Source organism: Ziziphus jujuba, chromosome 3, assembly GCF_031755915.1.
Source record: "Ziziphus jujuba cultivar Dongzao chromosome 3, ASM3175591v1".
In the NCBI taxonomy this organism is placed as follows: Eukaryota; Viridiplantae; Streptophyta; class Magnoliopsida; order Rosales; family Rhamnaceae; genus Ziziphus; species Ziziphus jujuba.
The window spans coordinates 12035481-12061630 of NC_083381.1; the positions used below are offsets into that span (position 1 = coordinate 12035481).

Sequence of the window (26150 nt, forward strand, 5' to 3'; positions counted from 1 at the left end):
CTCCTATATTATACTATTTTATTCCTCTTACCTTACTACAATATTTTCCACAGAAGAAAATATTTCAATAACAAAGTATAAAAATATATACTAGAAATAATTTAATAAATAAAAAATATCTTTAAATATTCATGTCCACCCATACCTCCCACTTAGTGCGGTACTACATTTCTATATCGCTTTTCTTAACTTACCAAATGTATAAATATAGATATAAGAGAGATAAAATAACAATAATAATACTAATATTAATAATAGTAGTACAACTTGCCCAAGGCATACCGTACTTGTCCAAAGGGTACCATACTTATCTGAAAACTATCACACTTGCCCAAAGGCTATCATACTTGCCCGAAGGCTATCATACTTGTCTGATGGGATAAATACATTGAGTACGCAGTTGACACTAATGATGATAGTAATAACAGTAACAAATTCATAAATAATAATAATAATAATAATAATAATAATAATAATAATAATAAAAATAATAATAATAATAATGATAACAATAATAAAAATAATAAAAATAATAATAATGGTAATAATAATAATAACAAACAATGATAATAATAGAAAATCATAATTGTTAATAGGTAAAATAAAATAAAGTAAAATTAGGTTTTTAAAATTTATAAATATACTATAAAATTCGCACACTCGTAGCGAAAATACACCCGGTATACCATAACACATGCTAATGCATTATTCCATTATATTGGCTATCGCAAGTACACTGCTACCGATACGGTCCAGGGTGGTTGCTTATAATGGTTGTCTAACTCACTGATCTCGTAGGTAGCATAATCATGAGATGAAACTATTTATAGGCTGAATCGGGTCATTGCTCCGTATGGTGTGATACATGCGGATGTTACATAATATATATATATATATATATATATATATATATATATATAAATATGTATACGTGAAAAAGATACTTGATGCTCCATATGATATACCAGTGGTGTCAGACAGTACTCGGCATCCTAAGAACTACCTGACATGGAGGTCAAAGAGAGTAACCTGCAATCGGTCACTTTGGCATCCCATGGCATTGATTGCTAATAATTTACCATTGCTAAAACAATCATCCTTTAACTAAGGGGAGGGTGGCTGATGCTCATTTTGCACTATACTTGCCATACCTTGGCCCTTATAGCTCCCAATAGATGGCCATATATACGCATGCACTAACCCATAATAACTAACCATCTGAGGCCAAGGGGGGAGATGACTGATGCTCACTCTGTATTATACTTGTCATACCTTGGCCTCGTAGCTCCCACAAGATGACCATATATACATGTGCACTAATTCATAATAATCAACCATCTTGCGGCTAAAGGGGGAGATGGTTGGTGATCATTCTACATTATAATTGCCTACCCTCTCTCATCACAGCTCATAAGGATAACCACGAATATAACTTGTGCGCTGATCCATAACCATAATATAACAAACAACCATCTTATGGCTAAGAAAAGGGGTAGTTGATGCCCACTAAGCAAATATACTTGATCACTCTCAAGTCCATGGCTCCTATATGACAGCTATAATGTAATAAATAACCATCTTGCGGCTAAGAAGTGGGGATGGCTGATGCTCACTCTGCATTATACTTGCTTACCCTCAGGTCTATAACTCTCACAGGATAACCATACATACTTGTGCGCTAATCAACAATACAGTAAAGAAGACAGTACCGTATGATGTATCTAAAAGCTAATTTTTTTTTTTACAATATTATAAATATCGGAAGTTGATAAAATACAATCGGGTTTATACACTTTTATTAAATCTATAAAATTCCATATTTTCTTTTAAACAACCATATAAATTCAAAAATTTCATAAAATTAATTTCTTCCACAATTGTTTCAATTTCATGATTATTTAAATACACAATATATTTTATACACTAAAACTTAGTTGTCTTCTTAAATCATTAAAATTTATTTATGTAAAAATTATATTAACTCACATAAAATTCACATACAATTTAATTTCACTTAAATACATTTTATTATACAAAATAACTATAAATTAAATTCAACAATAAATAAATACAATTAATTTCTCCAAAGCGTATAATAAATATTATATAACCAATATATTTAAGTCACATAAAATAGCATAATAAAATTAAATAACAATTTTCGTAATTTTTAAAGCATACATAATACTTTTCAAATGTTAAATAACGCAAAATATACATTCACAGATACACACACATATATACAACCTTTTGGAAAGTATGTATATACACAAATGTGTATATATATATATATATATATAAATATATACATCTATAGATATCCATACATATATGCACATATTTAAATATATACATACAAACCTTTGACAAGCATATTTTAATAAGTGTAAATGTCCACACACACACACACACACACATATATATATATATATATATATCTTTTGATATGTATATACAAAGGCTTTCAACAGTATATATTTAAACAAATATATATACACATATATATATATATATATATTCATACACCCCACAATATATATAGACATCTTCACATACAATAGTACATATATACATATACAAAATATATTTATTTGCGAACATACAAGCACATATACATCTAAACACGTATATATATTCAATTTCACACCATTTTCACACTAAATATAAAAATTCACTCAAGAATGGCAATTTTCCAAATATACCACCAAAATTTATAAACAAGGTACCAATAGAAAGGCAAGAGGACAAGGAACATGAAACTAACCTCCATTGTGCTCAACTTCGCTAGCGTTGGTCGGAATTCTCATCAAAAACTTCTACCGAATTGTCCCTTTGTAAGCCATAAAAGAGCTCGAATTGGAGAAAACAAGGCACCATTAGCTTCGAGAGGCTTGAATTAGGGGGAAAGATTGAGAACGCAGCTCGAGATGGCCGAAATCTGGTGGTCAACAATGTGTCTGCCACCGATTTCCATGGCCGTTTTCCGGTGCATCAATGCCTCCCTTGGCGATCAGAGCACACCTTACTGAAACTGGCTTGATGGGTTAACAAACAGTCAAGGCGGTGTGGCCTGGGCACATTGAAGCATGGCGGATTCACTAGAAGAAGAGAAATGGCCTCCATCGGCTTCCAACGCCCGATTTGGCACGCTGCCTATCAACCATGAAATTTGGCAACCGAGCTAGCTAGCGAGAGAAAGAGAGAGAGAGGTCCTTTTTTTTCATGTGTGTGGAGGAGAGAAAGGGAATGGAGAAAGAAAAGAAAATAATTTTTTTACTAAGGATGACACATGTCCCTCTCTTGTCATGAAGTATGGCATCTTTATAAACATAACACGTGGCACCTTTTCATTACCAAATAAGGCCAGTTCCAAGAAAAATAGACACAACTTTATAGACCCATAACTTTTTAACAGTACTGCCAGTCTTCTGACTCGTAGGGATGAGCACTATCACATAATAACAGGGGTCAAGATCAAAACCCATATAGATAAAAAGTCAACTTTGTACTCACAGATCCATCTGGATCGCATCTTGTTTGGATTGTAACTTTTTAACTTTAGCTCTGATTTTGGCGTACTACTGGTCTACGAACTCGTATCAATGAGTACTTCACCATGGTAATTTGGTCAATACAAAATTCCTCTCACAGTAAAGGTCAACCATAGAATTCACTTGGTTAACTCATATCAACCTTGGTCAAAAATTTGAATTCGGGGCATTTTATTGGGTCGACATGTTACAACTTGTCCTACTGCAAAGAGACTCAATTAACCCATTGAAACCTTTGGGTCACATTGGGATAGGATTTCTCTTCGAAACAACTCTCTCATTGAAACATGCCCTCTCACTGGAACATGCTCTCTTGCGGCTCTCCCATTGAAAACCTTTTGAAATCTTAGTAAGTTATTCTCGATCTATTGTTCTTCTTCTTTGATCCACCTTATTTTTCTTCTTCTTCTTCTTCTTCTTCGATCTACCTTTTTCTTCTTTTTCTTCTTCTTCGAGTTGCCTTCTTCATCTTCATTTTTTATGTGATTTCTTTACTGAATGTATTTTTTATATGATTTTTATGTGACTCATGAATCATAAAGGGTAATACTAAATATTTCATGCCTTCCAACCCCTTTTATCTATACTTTGGTGGAGTTCAGTCCCACTCCTAATAGAGTTCATTATCTGCAAAATTAGGGCTTTGGTTTGCGAATTTAGAGGCTTTATTTTGTGGTCTAGATCTGCAGCTCTTGCATAAAGAGAGCCACCTAAAGCAATTGCAAATTTAGAAAGTAAAATAGTCAATTTGAAATCGTGATAAATATCAAAGCTCATTATAATTTCTAACTTGATATCGATGAAATTTTATTTTTTGTGGATGAGTTTGTTTGTATAGACAAAAAATCACCAACTAAAATGAATGGTTTTTATATGAAGTTTGAATATATTATATCAGTCAGTTTTTGCCATCTACTTTTCTTTTGAAATTACATGAGGAAATGTATGTGGAAACGACTGAGATTCCAAATAGTGTTTTTATTTTTTAAGCATTCTTGTCATTTGCTTTTGCAATGGAGTCTGAGTCATTGATGTGTTACTTATGGTTGCTATATGTTGGACAAAATGATTCTGAGAAGTTATTTATCCTCTACTTTTGAACTTTTTTGCCTATTATTAATCAAGCAACCAACAATGAATAAAAAGAAAAAAGGAGGTTGTAACTTAGCTCATTGCTTCACATGTAGCTATCTTCTTGGATTAATTGGATTGGTGGCAATGTTCTGGATAAGTACAGGATGAATAAAAAATGAAGCCTATAACTAGAAAGTGGTCGACAACTTTAGTATGCTTTCTACAATTTTTATAGAGTTAACATCAAAAGAAGATGAGGATTGAATCTTTAATGTTGTAAATTTTTTATGGTTTAGGGTTTGCTTACTGTATGGCTTTGTTTTGTATCTCTTAGGTGCTTTTTCCCGTTATTACCTTTATTGAATGAACTATATTTAACTTCTGTTGGGGTGAGAAGGTTATGACCAAGAGCAAGCTAGCTTGAAGTGTTAGCAACAAGCAAGCTTTTGGTGATGCTCTTGGAATGGTTGTGTGTGAGTTGTGTTTTTAGGTTTTGGTTATGGTGTTTTCTGGTTTTTAGGGTTCCTAAAGTGTTTTAAGGTGTTGAAGAAGAGATAAGAAGAAGAGGAACATGTTGGCTTTTGAAAATAAGGCTTGGATATGTAGGCATTTCATTCATTTTACTATATAAGCTTGAAATTACAACTAGTTCACACATGCCAAGCATGTGAGCTTACAAAATGAGTAAAGTATTTGAAATTTAAAAAGTAAAATGGTCAACACCTAACTTTTCATACACAAAAGAGTCAAAAACAGCTGCAACATGTCTATTCCAAATATAGTAAAAAGTGGCACATGGTTTTGAACTAAGTTCCTATTGTTTAACTAGTTTGGGTAAACAACCAAACTAGCTTCACCTACTTAGTTCCCCTTTGTATCTGCTTATGAAACTTGGTTTGAAGCATCCTTGGTCATCAATAAATATTGTTCCAAGATCTAGGAAAGTTCTGGAACCGGATCATGGGCCAAACAGCTCCAAAACTGGCCCATACTCTGCATACTGGGCCCATCAGATACAGCAATCTGTTTGGAATAGAAAATGGACTTTCCCATGTCATTTGGACCTGAAATTTGAACCATAGTCTTCTATATATGTCTGTAGACATCCCTCAACATTTCAGCCCAAACATCCATTTGCAACCTGAGATATAAGATAAATAGTGGAACTATGTTGCTGGAAATTATGAATCCAGCACCATAGGCATTTCAAGCATAACATTCCTACTCTTTTGTGCATAATTTTGCCTATACTTTTGCATACATAACTTAGGCACAAAACATTATCAAAATATACCTTGCATAAATTAAAAACATACAAAAAAATATAAACTCATAAAAGGAAAGGATTTGATACCAAGGTGTGCATGCTAGCCGGTGACATGCACCATCAAGTGGCAAAATTGCCACACTTCAACACTCCTCCTTGGCAATTTTGTATGAGACGTTGAGAAGTCCTCTCAATATCTCAAATCTCTTCTTTCCCAATGGCTTGGTGAAGATATCCGCCAAGTTCTCCTCGGAAGTCACATACTCCAACTTCACTTCACCACTTGCTTCAAATTCCCTTAAGGAATGATACTTGACCGGTATGTGCTTGGTCCTCCCATGTTGGACTGGATTTTGTGCAATTGGTATTGCTGAAGTATTGTTACACAATATTACCGTGGCTTCCTCTTGCTTCAAGCTCAAGTCCTCCAATAATTTCCTAAGCCAAACACCTTGATTAGCACAACTTGAGCAAGCAATATACTCGGCTTCCGCGGTGCTTTGTGCAACGGTTTGTTGCTTCTTGGAATTCCATGAGAAAGGACCATTTCCAAGAGTGTAAATGTAGCCCGATGTGCTCTTGCTATCATCCAAAGAACCAGCCCAATCACTATCACTATAACCAAGCAAAGCTTCATTCATGCCATCCTTGTACCATATACCAAAATCACTAGTACCTTTCAAATACCTTAGGATTCTTTTTGCACAACTAAGATGATTTTGTGATGGACTATGCATAAATCTTGACAAAACAGCCACACTAAACATGATATCCGGTCTAGTAGAGCATACATATAAAAGGCTACCAATTAAACTTCTATAGATGGAAGGATTTACCTTTGGAGAATCATCATCCTTCACCAACTTGGTGCCTTCATTCATAGGTGTGGCAACGCTATTACAATCTTCCATGTCAAACTTCTTGAGCAGCTCCTTCACATAGCTTTCTTGAGATATGAAGATGCCCTTGGATGATTGGACAACTTCAATTCCAAGAAAGTATTTCATCTCCCCAAGGCTAGACATCTCAAAGTTCAATTCTAGCTCACTTTTGAAATTGCTCACTTCTTTCTCATTACCACCGGTCACTAGAAGGTCATCAACATAAAGAGACACCAACACCATGCAACCATGAGTCCTAATATACAATGTAGGCTCATTAGGACTCCTCCTAAATCCATGCTTTGTCAAAAAACCATCTATCTTGGCATACCATGCCCTAGGAGCTTGTTTAAGGCCATACAAGGCCTTGTGTAGCTTGTATACCTTCTCTTCACTTCCTTTCTTCACAAAACCTTCGGGTTGCACAACATAGACCTCCTCCTTCAATATCCCATTCAAGAAGGCTGACTTCACATCAAGGTGATATACTTTCCAAGACTTTTGTGCCGAAATTGCAAGAAGAAGTCTTATGGTTTCCATCCTTGCAACCGGTGTAAAAGTCTCTCCATAATCCACACCGGCTTGTTGTGCATATCCTTTGACAACAAGCCTTGCCTTGTGCTTATTTATGGACCCATCCGGATTGTACTTGGTCCTAAAGATCCACTTCACCCCAATAGCATTCTTTCCCTTCGGTTTTGTTACCAAGCTCCAAGTGTCATTCTTGTTTATCACATCGATTTCATCTTGCATGGCTTGTCTCCACTCTTTTCTTGCCATAGCCTCATGGACATTGATTGGATCACTCAATGCCACATTACACCTTTCATAAATCTCATTAAGAGGTCTTGTGCCTCTCACACCATCACCAATATCCAAATCAGCCCCTATGGAGATTTCTAGCTCATTCTCATCATATTCATCATCATGGGCAGCACCTTCATCATTTCTTTGTTCCTCATCGTTATCATGAGCTTCAAGCCGATTGTCTTCATCCATACTAGCCAACTCCTCCTTACTACAAACCCATTTAGCTTCCTCATCAACTTTCACATCTCTACTTATCACAAGTTTCTTGGTTTCCAAGTTATACACTCTATATCCCTTGGTCACATCACTATAGCCAACCAAAACACCAACTTGTGACCTTTCATCAAGCTTTCCTCTCTTCTCTTGTGGTACTAGGATGTAACAAATGCTTCCAAATACCCTTAGATGATCAAGAGAAGGCTTATATCCAAACCAAAGCTCAAATGGGGTTTTACTCCTCAAAGACTTGGAGTAAAGCCTATTTTGGATGTAGATGGATGTATTAACTCCTTCGACCCAAAACTTCTTTGGCAAGCCACTTTCAAACAACAAACATCTAGCCATCTCCATGATGGTACGGTTTTTCCTTTCACATACACCATTTTGTTGTGGTGTGTATGGTGTAGTGAATTGATGAACTATACCATGATCCTTACAAAGTTGTTTGAAAGCCTCACTTGTGTATTCCCCACCATTGTCCGTCCTTAACACCTTTATAGTGCAACCGGATTGATTTTGCACTAACTTCATAAATTCTACAAACTTCTCCAAAGCTTGTGATTTTCTTTCAAGGAAATACACCCAACACATTCTTGAGTAATCATCAATGAAAGTTATGAAATACTTGCTGCCATTTAAGGATGGAACACTCATAGGACCACAAATATCCGAATGTATAAGTCCTAACTTCTCCTTTGATCTCCAAGAACAAGATTGAAATGCTAGCCTAATATGCTTTCCTTTTTGACACACTTCACACACATGTTCTTGCTTCTCCACCAATGGCACGTCTCTAACAAGTTCATGTGTGCCTACCAATGACTTAAAGCTAGCATGGCCTAGTCTTTTATGCCAAAGTTGAGAGGTGTTCTCAACTTTGGTGTTCAATGCAACCGATGCACCATTTTCATCCATATTCAATCTAAAATTCTTGTTCTTCATTCCAACACACATTAATTCATTTCCATGTGGATCAACTATAGTGCATGTCATGTTTGAGAAGTGTAATGCATATTTGTTCTCAAGCATTTGACCTACACTAAGTAAGTTCTCACATAAAGAAGGTACATAGAGAACATCATGGATAGTTTTGATACCTTTGGTGGTGTGTATCACCACATCTCCTTTGCCTTTCACTTCCATCAAGGCTCCATTTCCAATTTTGACTTTATTGTGGCTACTCCTATCCAAGTTTGTGAACCACTGATGCTTGTGAGACATATGGTGTGTTGCTCCACTATCAATGATCCATCCTTCATCATTCTTGATGCTACTAAAACAAGTAGCAACAAACAACTCTTCGGATTCACTATCACTTACATTATCTTTAGCAACATTTGCTTGTTGCTTATCTTTCTTGTTTGCCTTGCATACTCTCTCCACATGACCCTTTTGTTGGCATTTATGGCAAAATGCATCCGGCCTCCACCAACACCTTCTTGGATGATGACCTTTCTTCTTGCAATGGAGACAAGGTTCATAGGACTTCCTCTCGGGTTTGCTAGTTTCACCTTTCTCCTTTATGACCTTAAGCTTGTTCTTCTTTTGATTTTGTGTCCTTTGATGTTGTTTAGACACAAATGTAGCCTCCATTGATTCTTCATGTCTAATCCTCCTCCTTTGCTCCGTAGCTTGCAAGGCATTCACCAACTCGGTCAAGGAAATTTCATTTAGATTCCTTGACTCCTCCAATGAAGATATCTTAGCTTCAAACCTCTCGGGCAAGGAGACCAACACCTTCTCCACAATCCTTTGGTCACTTAATCTTTCATCTAGCACCCTAATTTGATTCACCACATTAAGAAGCCTTGTGGTGAACTCCTTAACCGTTTCTTTGTCTTTCATCTTGATAGTCTAAAACTCCCTCCTTAGGTTAAGGATTTGCATTTGCCTTGTCCTAGCACTCCCTTGGAACTCATCTTGAAGCTTGTCCCAAGCTTCTTTGGCACTCTCACATGCCATTATCCGTGTGAAAATGGTATCACTAATACAAGAATGAATGGCGGTGAGAGCCTTGAAACCTTTAGCCAATTCCTCCTCATGGTGCTTGATTTGGTTGACCGTTGCCCCTTGTCTCAAAGGCTCGGGTTCTTGGGGATTTATGGTGACCTTCCAAAGACCATAAGCCTTCAAGTAGGCTTGCATCTTGATACTCCAAATGTTGTAGTTCTCCCCATTGAAGATAGGAGGAGAAGGAGTTGAAAAACTTTAAGAAGCCATGTGAATGTTGCTTTCGAGTATGAAGGAATATGAAAATATATTTGTGCTTTCAAGTATCTCTTCACTCTCAAGGAACGAACCAGCCCAAAAACCTCACAAATCTCACAAAAATTTACCTTGCTCTGATACCACTTTGTTGGGGTGAGAAGGTTATGACCAAGAGCAAGCTAGCTTGAAGTGTTAGCAACAAGCAAGCTTTTGGTGATGCTCTTGGGAATGGTTGTGTGTGAGTTGTGTTTTTAGGTTTTGGTTATGGTGTTTTCTGGTTTTTAGGGTTCCTAAAGTGTTCTAAGGTGTTGAAGAAGAGATAAGAAGAAGAGGAACACGTTGGCTTTTGAAAATAAGGCTTGGATATGTAGGCATTTCATTCATTTTACTATATAAGCTTGAAATTACAACTAGTTCACACATGCCAAGCATGTGAGCTTACAAAATGAGTAAAGTATTTGAAATTTAAAAAGTAAAATGGTCAACACCTAACTTTTCATACACAAAAGAGTCAAAAACCAGCTGCAGCATGTCTATTCCAAATATAGTAAAAAGTGGCACATGGTTTTGAACTAAGTTCCTATTGTTTAACTAGTTTGGGTAAACAACCAAACTAGCTTCACCTACTTAGTTCCCCTTTGTATCTGCTTATGAACCTTGGTTTGAAGTATCCTTGGTCATTAATAAATATTGTTCCAAGAGCTAGGAAAGTTCTGGAACCGGATCATGGGCCAAACAGCTCCAAAACTGGCCCATACTCTGCATACTGGGCCCATCAGATACAGCAATCTGTTTGGAATAGAAAATGGACTTTACCATGTCATTTTGACCTGCAATTTGAACCATAGTCTTCTATATATGTCTGTAGACATCCCTCAAACTTTCAGCCCAAAACTCCATTTGCAACCTGAGATATAAGATACATAGTGGAACTATGTTGCTGGAAATTATGAATCCAGCACCATAGGCATTTCAAGCATAACATTCCTACTCTTTTGTGCATAATTTTGCCTATACTTTTGCATACATAACTTAGGCATAAAACATTATCAAAATATACCTTGCATACATTAAAAACATACAAAAAAATATAAACTCATAAAAGGAAAGGATTTGATACCAAGGTGTGCATGCTAGCCGGTGACATGCACCATCAAGTGGTAAACTTGCCACACTTCAACAACTTCAAATAGTAATAAATGGCTAAAGCCATGGTTGTTCTTCATGTATGGCTAACAGGGTGAATTTGAAATATAATTTGACATATAACTTTTGTTTAAGAGTTTGGCTTACGAATCTGAAGCTAGAAACACATCTTGGTTTAATCTTGTTATAATATTTAATTTGATTAAAACGTCATTGTTATCGTATCATACTTTTATATGACTGTAAGTGAAATGGTATTTGCTAAAGGCAACTTTATGATTATTATTTCAATGTGGTTCTTTGAGCTTGTGATTTTGCTTTTGGTCTTTTACCCAACCCAAAGCTAGAGACTTCTATGCTTTCAATATCATATTCTTTGGATTTCATTACCTATTCATTTGATATAATATACTTTGTTTACTAGAAAATTTTTTTATACCAAATTATTTGATGGTTTAAAAAATTGACTAGAGCAATAGAAAAGTGACATAATTAATTAGTCATGTATAAAATTTGATAAACTAATTTGATACCTATAATTTTGGTCTATTATGATTGTTTCTAAACATTTATCTTTCACCATCTTACTTTTCCACATACCCACATGTTGGACTCTTATATATCGACTAGAATTAGGGAATCATGAAGTGGCTATAGCATTCTATGTGAGTTTATCTAAAGATGGTACTGTGGAAAACTAGGATTGCATTTTGTAAATAAGTTTTTCTAATAATTGATTGTGTTTTTACCCTTTTTTTCCTTGTCTTCTCTGTGAGTATTACTAAGGTTGTGATGAGCCATTGGATAATACCCTTTTGCTTCAGCAATTGCCATTATGATTCATGACTCTTAAATGAAGGTAGTGAGACTACGGATCAGCAGACTACAACAACTTTAAATAGAACTGTTCTGGTTTGAAAATAATTATCAGCTATGGTTATTTTGTTTTCTACTTTCTGTTTCCTTTACAATGCAAAACAATAATGTAGATACTTTGTACTGTGAACTTAATTACAATAAGATGCAAGTTTTATTATGCTGGTGTATTTAAAGTTTGTACAAAATCTTATATATGTATTTTTAATTTTGGAATCGTTTTGTTTTCCTACATTTATAGAAATGGTCCACACTTAATGATAAGAAAATTTTAAAAAATAAAATAAAATAATTTTTCGTTAAAGGAAATTAAGATGTATGTATATAAAAAAAAAAAAAAGGCCAAGAAAACTAGCAAATTTGCTATTTTTGGTTCAATTACTATATTTATCATTTTTTGTAAAACTATTTTTACATTAATTCCTGTTGTGGCACTAGTGTTTACTAGACCAAAGCGATTTGTTTTGAAAAGAATCCAACATAATTAAAGAATCGGTAGGGAAAAAAAAAATAAAAAGAAGGAAATTAGAAAAGAAGAAAATTTTGAACGTCTATTTCCATTTTAATGTACTTTTGAAATCCAATAAAATAATATATTATTTTTAAAGTGGGCCCCGGCCCATTTTGTAAACAACCTTTTTTTTTTTTTCTCTTTTTTTTCTTTTTTTTTTCTATTCTTGTAGATTTTTTTTTCCTTTTTTTCCTTACATGGGCTCCATTTTCTCGAATCATGTTAGAGTCAGATAATTCTCAGATTGTGAATGCATTAAATGAAGGCAAGCCCATTAATGATTGGCGGGCTGGTTCTATAATTCAAGATGTTACGCACATTTTATTTTGCTTCCGGTTTGTTGTGTTTTACATTTGTTTTTGTTTGGTTGATTGAGTTTCAATGTCTAGTTGGTTATTATTATTATTGGTGGTGATGTAAGCCATATAGGAATTTTAAAGACTATATCATATATAAATATATATATCTTCCTCCTTACCTCATGCTTCAAAGAAATTAGCTTGGCTCAAATTTTGCATACTATGGTATTTGATGGTTTTTATTATATTATAGTAGTATTCTATATGACTACAGGTTCTATTTTTACTAATAATTTTCTATGCATTTTTTTTTACTATGTTTTGGTTCTTGTTTTCAATATAGTAGATATGGATCGAAGAAAAGTCACTGCATTCTTGTTGCTTGCCAATGATTTAGAATTAGAATATTCTTGCATGTGTTTTATAGTGGTTTTGCTTATGTGCATACATATTCCATGGCAAATTAAAAATGATATAGGTGTTAAGAATCGAATAACTAGGTTTTGCCAATGATATATATTGTAGTAGTATTCTATATGGCTGCAAGTTTTATTTTTGCTAATATTTTTCTATGCATTTATTTAATGTTCTATAATGATGATTTACATTATATAGCAACTTAATTTACTATGTTTTTTTTTTTGGCTCTTTTTTTCAATGCAGTAGATATGGATTGAAGAAATGTCACTGCGTTCTTGTTGCTTGCCAATGATTTAGAATTAGAATATTTTTGTATGTGTTTTATAGTGATTTTGCTTCTGTGCATACATATACCATGGAAAATAAAAATGTTATAGGTATTAGAAATCGAATAACGAGGACTACAGAATTGCATATGTCTTTTGTAAGTAGTTTGTCAGACAATGATATGAATTGTATTAGTCAACTTAGGATGGATAGAAAAACATTTAGTATTTTATATCGATTATTACATCATGATGAATATATTAAAAAAGATGGTATTGTTATATTGGAATAGCAAGTGTGTATATTTCTGCACATAATTGCACATCATGCAAAGAACCATATAATTATTACTAGATTCTATAGATAGGGGGAGACAATTAGTAGGTACTTCAATGCAATATTGAATGGAGTATTACACTTACATGGGGTTTTATTGAGACATCCAGAACTTGTGTTAGATAATTATTTGAATGGTAGATGGAAAATGTTTAAGGTATGTTTGTGGAATAGGTTAGTTAATAATATTATACTTAGATTATTTGTAACACTATCTTACTTGAGTAAATTTGTTTGTGATGTAGAATTGTAACAGCCCAGACCACCCGCATGTGATATTGTCCTCTTTGGGCCTGGGGAATTCTCTTACAACCTAGCCCTTAAGGTTTTAAAAGGCCTCGTAAGGGAAAGGTATCCACACCCACTTATAAGGAGTGTTTTGTTCTCCTTTCCAACCGATGTGGGACTTCACAATCCTCCCCCCTTGGGGTCCAGCGTCCTCGCTGGCACATCAATCCGGGTATTGGCTATGATACTAACTATAACAGCCCAAACCATCCGCATGCAATATTGTCCTCTTTAGGCCTGGGGAATCCTCTTATAACCCAGCCCTTAAGGTTTTAAAAGGCCTCGCAAGGGAAAGGTATCCACACCCACTTATAAGGAGTGTTTCGTTCTCCTTTCCAACCGATGTGGGACTTCACAATAATTGTTTGGAAGCATTAAATGGAACTTATATTAAGGTGAATGTACCTGAAATCAATAAGCCAAGATATCAAATAAGGAAATGTTAGATAGCCATGAATGTCTTTGGTGTATGTAACCTGAATATGGAATTTATATTTATAATACCTGGTTGGGAAGGTTCCGCTCCGAACTCAAGAGTACTCTAAGATGCATTAAGTAAGCCAAATGGATTAAAAGTACCAACTGATAAGATTAATTCTCAAATTGTACACTATAATGGTCCAACATAGCATAAACTAATGGGATACATTTTTCTTTTTTAGGTTTTATTACTTAGTAGATACTGGTTACGCTAATGGTGAAATATTTATTGCACCATACAGAGGAAAAATATATCATGTTTTTGAATGGAGTGATGGTTATACACCCATAAATTATGAAGAGTATTTCATTCCAAAGCAAGCATCTTCAAGAAATGTCATAGAAAGATGCTCTGGGGTTCTTAAAATGTAATGCGTAATTTTAAGAAGTCCATCTTTCTATCCAAATAAGAACACAAATCAAGATCATTACCGTCTGTTGTCTTATATATAATCTTATTAGAAAAGAAATGCCACTTGATCCTGGGAAAATTGAGTTTGATATGGGTGTAGATGTTGAAATTAGTAAAGCGGATGACATTATAGGATCAATTGCTTCTTCAGATCAATGGACTAATTGGAGAGATGAGTTAGCTAAGCAAATATTTAATGAGTGGAGATGTTGTCATGGTTAGTAGTTGATTGTTCTGTAGAATATTATATTGTAACTATTTTATTTTATATTGTTTATCAAAACTTTTGGATAATTTGTAGTAAATAGAATACGTTTTATGTGTAATAATTTAGGTGTCTATTATGTTTTGTTTATTGTAATGGTGTTGTTGAAATCATAACATTTCCATTTGAATAGAAAAGGAAGTTGGAGGTAGCAGTAATGATAATAAAGGGTTTGAATCTAGGCGTGCATGGAGTAAAAGTGAGGAAGATGCATTTCTAGTTATTTTAGATTAAGCTGTAGCTAGTGGGCAACATTGTGACACAAGATCATTCAAGCCCATGATGAGAATCCGCACGAACCCGCACAACCGACAACCCGCTGGGTTGCTGACCCAATACAGATGAAGACCGGGCCGGTCACTATGGCTCAAGATAAGATATTTAAGGAAAACATGGCTACTTTTATACAGGGAGTAATTAATTCTCAAATGGGCTTGTCAATACCCGCAAATACAAAGTCTATTTTGAGCATCCAAGTGGTGGAGGCCGATACGTACCTAGGTAGCTGTTTTCGTGCAAATTTGGACTCCGAGCAGCAAGAAATGGTTCTAGCACTTCATAAACTCAATTAATATAATTAAGAGGACATGGAATCCAGCCAAGGTAGAATCAAAAGCATCTAAAAAGGATTTGTATGGACAGCATCTCAATTTGGCCGAAAATGTGCTGTTTAGCCGTTGGCTTTGACTTTTCTTCTTGTTTGACTTATTCCAATCAAGGGGCATATTGTGATTATTAATTATATTTGGCATCCTAAATGGCATATGAAAGCTAATTTGGAGCCCAAACAAGTTGGAGATTGGTCAAAAATACTTTAGTAGTCAAACTACTCAACTAGTTTCCTAATTTGATTTTGACTTTTTGTTTTAGGAAATTAGTCTTTTATTTGGTTTTTATTTATTTATTTGCTGGAAAAATCAACTTATAAAAGTTATTATTTTATTATTTTCATTTTAAATTAATTAATTTCTAATTCAAAATAAAGGAATTAATTAATCCAAATTAGATTAGGAAAGGAGGTGAATTTCGGCCAAGCTAGGTTTCCTATTCTTTGGTGGTCGGTTTTACCTAGATAATTAGAGTTTTATTTTGTAACTTTTTAGCTTATTTAAGGGCTTGTTTTATCAATAATATTGATTACATTATTCATACAGAAAATTATTTGTGAGATTGAATTCTCTTTCTTCTCTTTGAACACTTAAAACATCATTAGTGAATGAGTGTTTTAGTTTGACTTATCAATAGGATATTCATCACCTATTGTGGTGTCTTCATTATATCAAGGTTTCTAATCACAGGTTGGTTAGGGGTTGAGGTGACCATTAGAATTTGAACATAATTAGATCGAGGCTAATATAATATGGGTTTAGGCACAGGTCGTCCTAGGTTTGTATCATCCCGGCACACTTAATAGGACTGAGAGGCGATTATCTGAGATGTGTCCTAACTTGGGATTGTGTGCAACTCCACATATTGAGTTAAAGATGAAAAAATGGAAGAAGAAAGATGGTATAATATATCATATGCTAAATAAAATTGGATTTAGATTGAATGTCTCTCTTAAATGTGTGGAGGTTAATAGTGATGAAGCTTGGAAATCCTATGTGCTGGTTTTGAATTTTTGGACATCTATTTTTATTTATTTTTGGACTATTTTCTTAATTTTTTTTTTCATAATATATGAACAATTTTTTTCTTTTAACTTATACTTTGTTTTTCTTTATTTTAGAGTAATCCAAATGTAAAAAGGCGGGGAAGTTACACCTTCTCCGATGTATGAGAGGCTTGCTAACATATTTGGGAAGAATCATGCAATAGGACTTTGAGCACAAACTCCAATGGTATGGTTAATGATATCATTATGGAGGATGCAAATGAACACTTTAATGATGTGAGTTTTTCTATGTCTGTGAATCAAACCATACACAATGAATCATTCACACAATCCCAATCAAGAAGTAAGAGGAAGTCCAGACTAAAAGATAATGATAATGACCTTGCGAGAAGGTTTGGCAAGATAGCATCTCAATTGTTTAAGTAATTGTCTGAGAAGTTTGAAAAATCTAAGGCCAATTGTCAAAAATACTTAGCTGTGGAGCTTAAAAGATTAGGATTCTCTGTTATTGAAAATCTCAAAGTTTCAAAGGCAATGAGATCTGATTCATCAAATGTAGAGGTCTTTAAGATTATTGAAACAGATGTATAGAAGATTGAATTTGCTACTAAATTTTTAGATAACTAAATTAGTATTGTTATGGATTATATATTTGTGTCTATGTTTGAGGGGATCACATTTATGAACAATTGGATTTAAAACTTATGGACATATGTCATATGTTAGTGGATTTAAAGACATTTATGATTATATGTGTTATGTTTTAGTATATTATCATGGACTTGATTGATTTAAGTATTGCGCTTTTTTTTTTTTTGGTTTAATTATATTATCATGTTATGTTATCATTTATTATTATATGAAAGAATATCGAATGGTAAAAAAAATAAAAATTTATGTTGTGTTTAAAGGTAGACAACCAGAGATATATTAATCTTGACCTGAATATCATCAGCAAGTGCAAGAATTTAAAAATAATGAATATCAAGCACATCATACCACTGAAGAAGCTGATATTGCAAATGATGAGTATTTAGAACGAATGATGAAGAATCCTAATGAGGCAAATCCAATACAAAATACCAACACATATACACGTGCTCGCTTAAACAACGAGTGGAGTTATAATTTTATATTAGGTTGTTTATTTGGATTATTTTGGATGGATGTATTTATTTATTGATTGTGTAAGTAGATTATCCTTATAAAATCCAACATATATTATGTATGCAGTACTAAATAAAACTAAACCTACATGTGAAATATATATATATATATATATATATATATGAAGTGGAGATGGATGTTACTATGTTATCAACAAGCCTTTAATTAAATATAACATTAAGCTTTTTTTCTTTTTGAATTTTAGTTAATTGTTATTTATGACTTATCATATTATAATTTTACTTTATTTGGCTTTTAAAACAATATATTAACATAATTTGTGAGTCTAAAAAAATTACAATTGTCAGTAAATATAAATATATAATATTTATAATTTTAGTTATATATGATGTTAAATTATTTTTTATTTTTATTTAATTGCTATTTATAAAATACCATGTTATAATTTAATTTTAATTTATATTTAAAACAATATATTAATGTAATTTGTGGGTATAAAAAAAATAAAATTTTGTATGTAAATATAATTATACAAATTTACAACTTTAATTAAATATAATATTTTTTTAAAATATAAATATATGATTTATTTTTTAAAAAAATAATTATTTTAAATAATTACAAAATAATCAAATTCAGCTCCATCCTACACCAAACATAACACAACTAGTCCATTATTCATTCTGAAACTGTGTCAAACACAAGAATGGACTATTTCTTCACTCTCCAATCCAAACCTATCATGTACGATTCAAACCTATCCTGTGCACCAAACGTGTCCTCATGGGTTTACACAGTGCAGCATTGGTAGCACTAAATGGTGGGAGCCACATATTTTTGTGCGCCAAGATAAATGTGCTAGTGATTGCGAAAAAAATGTAGTATTACTCATTCCAATCCTACCCTTTAATACAAGGGACCATATGTGAAATGAGCCCTATTTGTTTTCAAGTGTCATTCATTTTATAGGCTTGGCTATACTTTCAAATTATCTTTGAGGCCTAAAATTTTAGATAGCCTCTAATTTATATATATATATATATATATATATATATATATATATATATATATATATATATAAAATGAATGTTTATTGAGCCAAGTTTTCGATCCTTTATCCTCTTTAATTATTTGTAATTTTCATAAAAAATTACATTTATTGATAAGAAAGAGATAAAACAAAAAACAATTTTTTTTAAAATTTGTTATTACTTTCTTGGCATTTTAGAAAGCAAAATTTAAACAAAAACCCCATCAGAGGTAAGAATATTGGCCACCACATGCAAAACTTGATTAATCTAGAGAAAGAAAGAAATGAAGAAAGAAATTTAAGATTTTACTTTGGGATACATATTACTTAAATCTGACTGAAGTGCATTGAGAAAATTTGAAACCCAAAGAAAGAAAAGAAATGAAAATGAAGAACAGAGAAGAGAGAGAGAGAAAGAGAAGAAAGAACTCTGTTTAGTTTTCTGGAAACTTTGATGCAACTATTTTCATCAACTATTTTCATTAACTATTTTCTAAAAAGTTCTGGATTAGATAAAGGATCGCCTTCAGCTAAAGAGAGAGGCTTACTAACAATATTGGTGAAGGATAGGATTTTGCACCATCCATACCTGTTTTCTTAAGAAGATCACTAATATACTTAGTTTGAGTGAGTAACATGCCTTTGGAGTTCCGCTTGACTTCAATGCCCAAGAAAAAAATGTAAGTCACCCAAATCCTTCAAAGAAAACTGGGAATCAAGATCTAAAACAAGCTTTTGAATGATAGATCCATTAGATCCAGTAATGATAATGTCATCGACGTATAATGACACTAAAGTATAAGCTGATTTTTTACTAAGAACAAACAAGGATGAATCTGAAATAAAACTAAAATTAGTTCATTTCAACTATAGGGCAAAACTAAAATAAAACATATATAAATGAATATTATTTATTTTTCTATGATTGAAATTGTATAATTGACATGGCCCCATTATATAATTGTATAATCCAAGTGAAAATATACAAAATATACACATGGCCCCATTCAAAATGTATAAATGACAGGCCCCATTATATAATTGTATTATCAAAGTATACACACGGCCACATTTCAAATTTTCACTATAGAATCTAAAAAGAGTTTGGAGTTGATCAATTTTTTTTTATATATATTTTTGAGAGAGAAGAAAAGCCAATGGAGCATGACTAAATTTTGATTAAAATGCATCAATGGAGCATGAGTTTATGATTTATACATTCCAAGTTGTCGTAGAGACCAAAAAGAAAAGATCAAAGCTATTCGGCTAACATTTATATCATATGCATGAATTATGATGTAAAATGGGGTCAAGAAAAGTTAAAAAAGAAAAGATAAGAAAAGGAAAAAGAAAAGTTTGTGCACTTTGTGGAAAACATAAATGAATATATTATGTCTTTCTTTCAGACAGACAACAAATCCTTTCAATCCGAGATCATGGGGCTCATATATTTACCCAAAACAAAAATAATAATAATACCCTCGTATTAAACAACTACCTACACGTATCAACAAGTTTCCCCCATTAAAAGAAAATTCATCCTCTACTCTCTCCCTAATAAATGGTTTTGAACATAAAATATATATATATATATATATGTATAAAAACCACCTAAAGTCACCAAAACTCGCCAGCAGCCAATTCATAGCACAATAAGTATACATATATCAAAGTCAACTGTAAAGTCATCTTATCATAAATAAGATAATTAAACAAAATTATTGGAAAGGTGAAAAAAATAATTAACTAAAATCATGCTATATGTCTAAATTTCTATACAACTTCCACTTTGCGAAAAGCGAACTAATATCCAATCCAATTATTTCAACAGTAGATTTCAATCAAAATACTCAATGACAAGCAAATTCTATTACAAAATTTTCCCAAATGGTTCTCTGTTTGGTTAAATCTCCAGAAACAGGGAAAAAAAAAAGGAAACAAAAAAATCAATTCAAAATTCACACCCATCTCTGTGTTACGAGCTTCAAGAGACTCAAAGGAACATTAATGGAAGGAATAATTTAAAAAAAAAAAAACTGAAGACCGTCGGCCTTAACCAGAGTCATCTATCCACTCGAAGCAAACACATACACACTTTCATGGATCAGCAAGCAAAATTTATGGGTTTTTATGTTTTAAGTTCAAAGATTGTTCAGGATGAGTGTCTAGGTAACAAAGCCGAGAAGGATGTAGTCAAAGGGATAACTCCCAAGGAGAGTGATTTGGCCCATAGAAGCGAGTGTCTAGAAGAGAGGGTTGATACTGGTTCAACTATGGCAGTGACTGAGGGGGACGATTAGGGGACCATTTTGTTTTAAGTTGATTGTGGGTCGGTCTCCATCTCTCTCTCTCTCTCTCTCTCTCTCTCTCTCTCTCTCACAAACACACACACACACACACACACACACACACACACTCTCACAGATCAGCATGCAAACATGCAAACAACACACAGATGAGCAAGCAAAGAAGCAGGCACCCAGTTGGCCATGAGAAGACTTACTTGCGATGTGTAGAGGCTGGTTCTTCTTTTTTCCTTGTAATTGATAGATAGAAAGAATGAAAAAACATTAGGTTAAAGAGAGAAAAAAAAATAGAGAATTGAGAAGAGTTACCAGAGAATAAAGACAGGGGGAGGAGAAGCTGTGGGTTGGTATTATGTTATACAGGGAAAAAGTAGTGTATTAGATAAGAAACCTTCACCCGATTAAAAAACACGAAAGGTATTAAGTAATCCAATAGCCTTCACGTGTCTTCAACTGCCAAACGCCTTATTACATAATACAATCAAGGGTAATATGTAAAGTCCCACATCGGTTGGAAAGGGGAATGAAGATTCCCCCTAACCATTACGACGTATTTTGATAAAATCTTGAGGGCTGGGTTGTAAGAGGATTCCCCAGGCTCAAAGAAGACAATATCGCATGCGGGTGGTCTGGGCTGTCACAGATGGTATCAGAGCTGGACCCAGATCGGTGTGCCAGCGAGGATGCTGGACCCCAAGGGGGGTGGATTATGAAGTCCCACATCGGTTGGAAAGGAGAATGAAGCATGGCTTATAAGCGTGTGGATACCTTTCCCTTGCGACGCGTTCCCATGAGGGAAAGTAAAACTGTGCGGGCTAGGCCAAAAGCGAACAATATCATAATTGGGCCTGGAAGCCCGTGCGAGTGGGACTGGTAGGTAGGGGTTAAAAGAGGATTCCCCCTAACCATTACGATGCGTTTTGACAAAACCTTGAGGGTTGGATTATAAGAGGATTTTCCAGGCCCAAAGAGGACAATATCGCATACGAATGGTCTGGGCTGTCACATAATACATGGCAATACACCGTACCAAACAAGGCTTCAGGACACATTATTGGATTGGATCAGATATAGTTGACATGACCGGATTGGATTGGAGTAAGTATAGTTGAATATATTTCTTATTCCCTTGTGTTTGGTGTGGTCTTGGATTAAAATACAAGATATGATATATTATGTATGGTGCAATCTTGGATTGGACTATAATTAATTTATAAAAAATTTAAATTATTATACAATTTAATACATAATATAACAAAAATATATTTATTATTTGCCAATCCCAAATTAAATAAAAATAAAAGAAATAAATGAAGAAAAAAAAATAATTGATATAAAATTATTTGTTGTTTTTTTTCCTTTCAAATTAAAAAATATTTTTTTAAAATACATAAATCAGAATGTTTGTTGTTGCAAGAACATTAGCTGGCTATCTTTAAAAATAAATAAATAAATAAAAAGATAAAAATAAAAACTATTTTGTCTCCATTTTTTATAGGATATTTTTTCTCCAACTTGGAACAAATTTTATTGGAATGGAAGTATTGGCTTCTTTATTTTTCAATACTGAAAGATTCCAAGCATTAAAACCTGTACGTATAAAATATTAAAAAAATAATACTTATGAGTAAAATACAGAAATTGAGTTTTGTTTGTGGCTGGAGAAGACAAATTACTCTTATTCAAGTCTACTTTTTCCTAACTCATGCTTTGAAGAAGGATACAATATCCGGTTCTCAATAGGATATATTGATGCACTTGAATTTTTGAATAAGCTAGATGACATCACCAAACACGAGAGAATGATAACTTTATCCAATCCTGCCTATTTATACATCTTTATTCTGCATGCCAAACACTGTCATATGCTGTTTTTAGGATGCAAGATTGGATTAGATCGAATATACCTGACAGAACAGGATTGGATTGAAGCAAGAAGGATTGAATATATTTTGTACTATCGTGTTTGGTGTAGTCTTGGATTAGAAGATAGGATATGATATATTACATTTGGTGCAATCTTGGATTGGACTATAATTCATTTATAAAAATTTTAAATTATTTTATCTCCAACTTGAAACAAATTTTATTGGAATGGAAGATATTGGCTTTTTGCAACATTGAAAAATTCCAATCATTAAAGCCCATATGTATAAAATATTAAAAAAAAAAAGCATCTATGAATAAAATGCAGAAGTTGAGTTTCATTTGTGGGTGGAGAAGACAAATTACTCTTATTCGAGTACTCTTTTTCTTAACCCATGCTTTTAATAATGATACAATATCCGGTTCTCAATAGGATATATTGGGTGGCTTGAATGTTTAAATCAACTAGATAGACATCACCAAACATGAGAGAATGATAACTTTATCCAATCCTACCTCCATATCCTTCCTTGTCGCTTATGCTCAACATTGCCTTAGTGGATTTATTAGCCCCTCGTATACCCTCGTGTATAGTTCTGTTGAGTAACATGATATGGCATGTATACAAAAACAAGTCCAGGTGCCCAAATCTATAACATACTTATCAGGTGATATACCCACTTCATGTAGGTGATCACCAGCTTAAGTTGACAAGCAACTTCTGTAGTCAATCTTCAGCTTCTCAAACTTCCCCAACAGTCTAGGACAAAACCTTCTGGAGTGTGTTCTCATTTTTCTCTTTTCTCTCTCATTCTTACCATCAACTTAACCTTAATATCCTCCAATATGGTAAGGATTGGCTTCGATCTAGATTCCCCCAAAAGCTGATATTTATTTTCATATTTGTGGAAGTACTGATGGAATTTTTCCGACATTTTTTTTCCTCGGCAAAGTTACTATTGCCGACAAATTAGTAAATTTTTTACGGCAAATGGTTGAACTTTTAGTAAAATTTTTTGGCGTATCCCCTCCTGCCAGGCTTTTTTTTTTTTTTTTTTTTTTTTTTTTTGAGCAAACCCTCTCGCCAGACGTGAAATGGGAAAATAAATAAAAATACAATTAATCAATCTCACATACATTTTTCTATCTAACTTTGATCTATTTCTTTTTTCACTCCATATCCATTGCATCTCTTTCCTGCTTTCTCTCTTTTTTTTTTTTTTTTTTTTTTTTTTTCCCTTCTTCTGTAAATATTTTGAGGCAAAAAAGAAGAAAATATTCTGAGGCAAAATCCTTTTTCACCGCAAACCCATATGCCCAATCCATTTTCTTCTTTCAAAATTTTGTGGTAAATCTGGGTTGAAGCAAATCGGTAGCTCTTTGCATCTCGAAAGCTTGAAGCAAATCGGCAGGTTCTCTTTGAATTTCTTCTATGAATTTCTCTTTGATTTTTTTTTTCTTTTTTTGCCGTTCTGTTTTTTTTTTTTTTTTTTTTACCACAGAAAATTGTTTGTTCTTACCCCTCTCTCTCTCTCTCTCTCTCTCTCTCTCTCTCTCTCTCTCTCTCTCTGTGTCTGTCTTTCACTTGGGGAAGGGAGCTCTCAGAAGCCTCTGCTACTATTTTTAGTTTTCTAGTTCTCTTTGCTTCCCATTTCCTTCTCTTTTTTCTTTCTCTATCTCTCTCGGTATTTCTTTCAGATCTGCCATTTGTTTGCGAATTTCACTGCTAGATGTCATTAGGTTTATGAATTTTGCAACTTCTTAATTTGTCCCTCAGATTTACAGAGCCAAGGAAATCCCTTCGCCCTTTCTTTCTCTTTTTTCGTCCTTCAGAAATACTAGCGCTTAAAAAAAAAAAAAAAAATACTGATGCTTTTTTCTGTTATCAATATGCAGAAGGGGGATCAATCAGGCCATGTTAATGCCCTTGTAAGAAGACTGGGGCGGAATCTTTCAAAGGTTCATTGCATAACGCTCTGATGCCTAACTCTTTTTAACTTCTTCTTTTCCTGTCAAAACATTCTAGTGTGCGCTCCTATTTATTTGCTTGATGCTTTATCTAGTTAAGGTTAGTATTGATTAATTTGTCCATTCCCATATCTGTTATATAGCTACACATTAAGAGAACTGAGTTCAAAATAATTACGAACACAAGAGTTGGTTGATGCCATCGTGGAGCCCAATCAAAAGATATTGCCATCTTGTAGTCGGTGATGATAAAATGTGCAAACTAGACTCTTTGGGGAAAATTGTTTAGTCATGAAGATCTTTGGTCAATATGGACCTAGATGATAAATGTTGGTAGCCATAGAGATATAATTTTCAATCTACAACAGTTAGGGACAGGATTCATATGAAGTCTCTAGAATTTTTAACAACTCCAAATATTAGTTTACCGCAAAAACATGCTGCTTAAATGATGATATGTTCATAATTTGGATTAATTGCTCTTTTCTTTTTCCGCTAGTGAAGGATACCAATGATTCTTGTGGCACTCTATTTTGTTGATTGGCAGCAACAATCCATGGGAGTAATCACAGCATTTGTTCAATTTTTCCTCTTTATTTGGTAATATAATGCACATTCTCTAACTTTGATGATCATCTGGCAGTGACAAAAGATGAATCGTCATTTTAATTATAGGGATTGTCTTTTCAAAGATGGCTGGCATATAAGATTAATGATTTAAAATTTAGTGCAGCCATCTGAAACCACAATTGACCTCCTGTTTACATTGTCTTCAATCTATGGGCCAGGACATGTTTAAGAATTCTTCTCACAAACGTAAAAATGGGACAATCAGTGTGGATTCTGTGCACAATAATGAATCAAAGAGAGGTCTTGGTTTATACTCAATTTTTCTAAACCTCTGAGAATTTCCTCTTTTTTTCTTAA

At 33.5% G+C, this 26150-nt stretch overlaps 1 long non-coding RNA gene across 1 annotated transcript; it reads left to right on the forward strand.

Annotated features, from left to right (window-relative positions):
- The first annotated feature begins 24286 nt into the window (after positions 1 to 24286).
- On the forward strand, positions 24287 to 25346 carry LOC107435972 (uncharacterized). Its single transcript, XR_007237718.2, has 2 exons — positions 24287 to 24667; positions 25152 to 25346. It is a non-coding gene; the product is annotated as an uncharacterized LOC107435972 (long non-coding RNA).
- Positions 25347 to 26150: the final 804 nt, after the last annotated feature.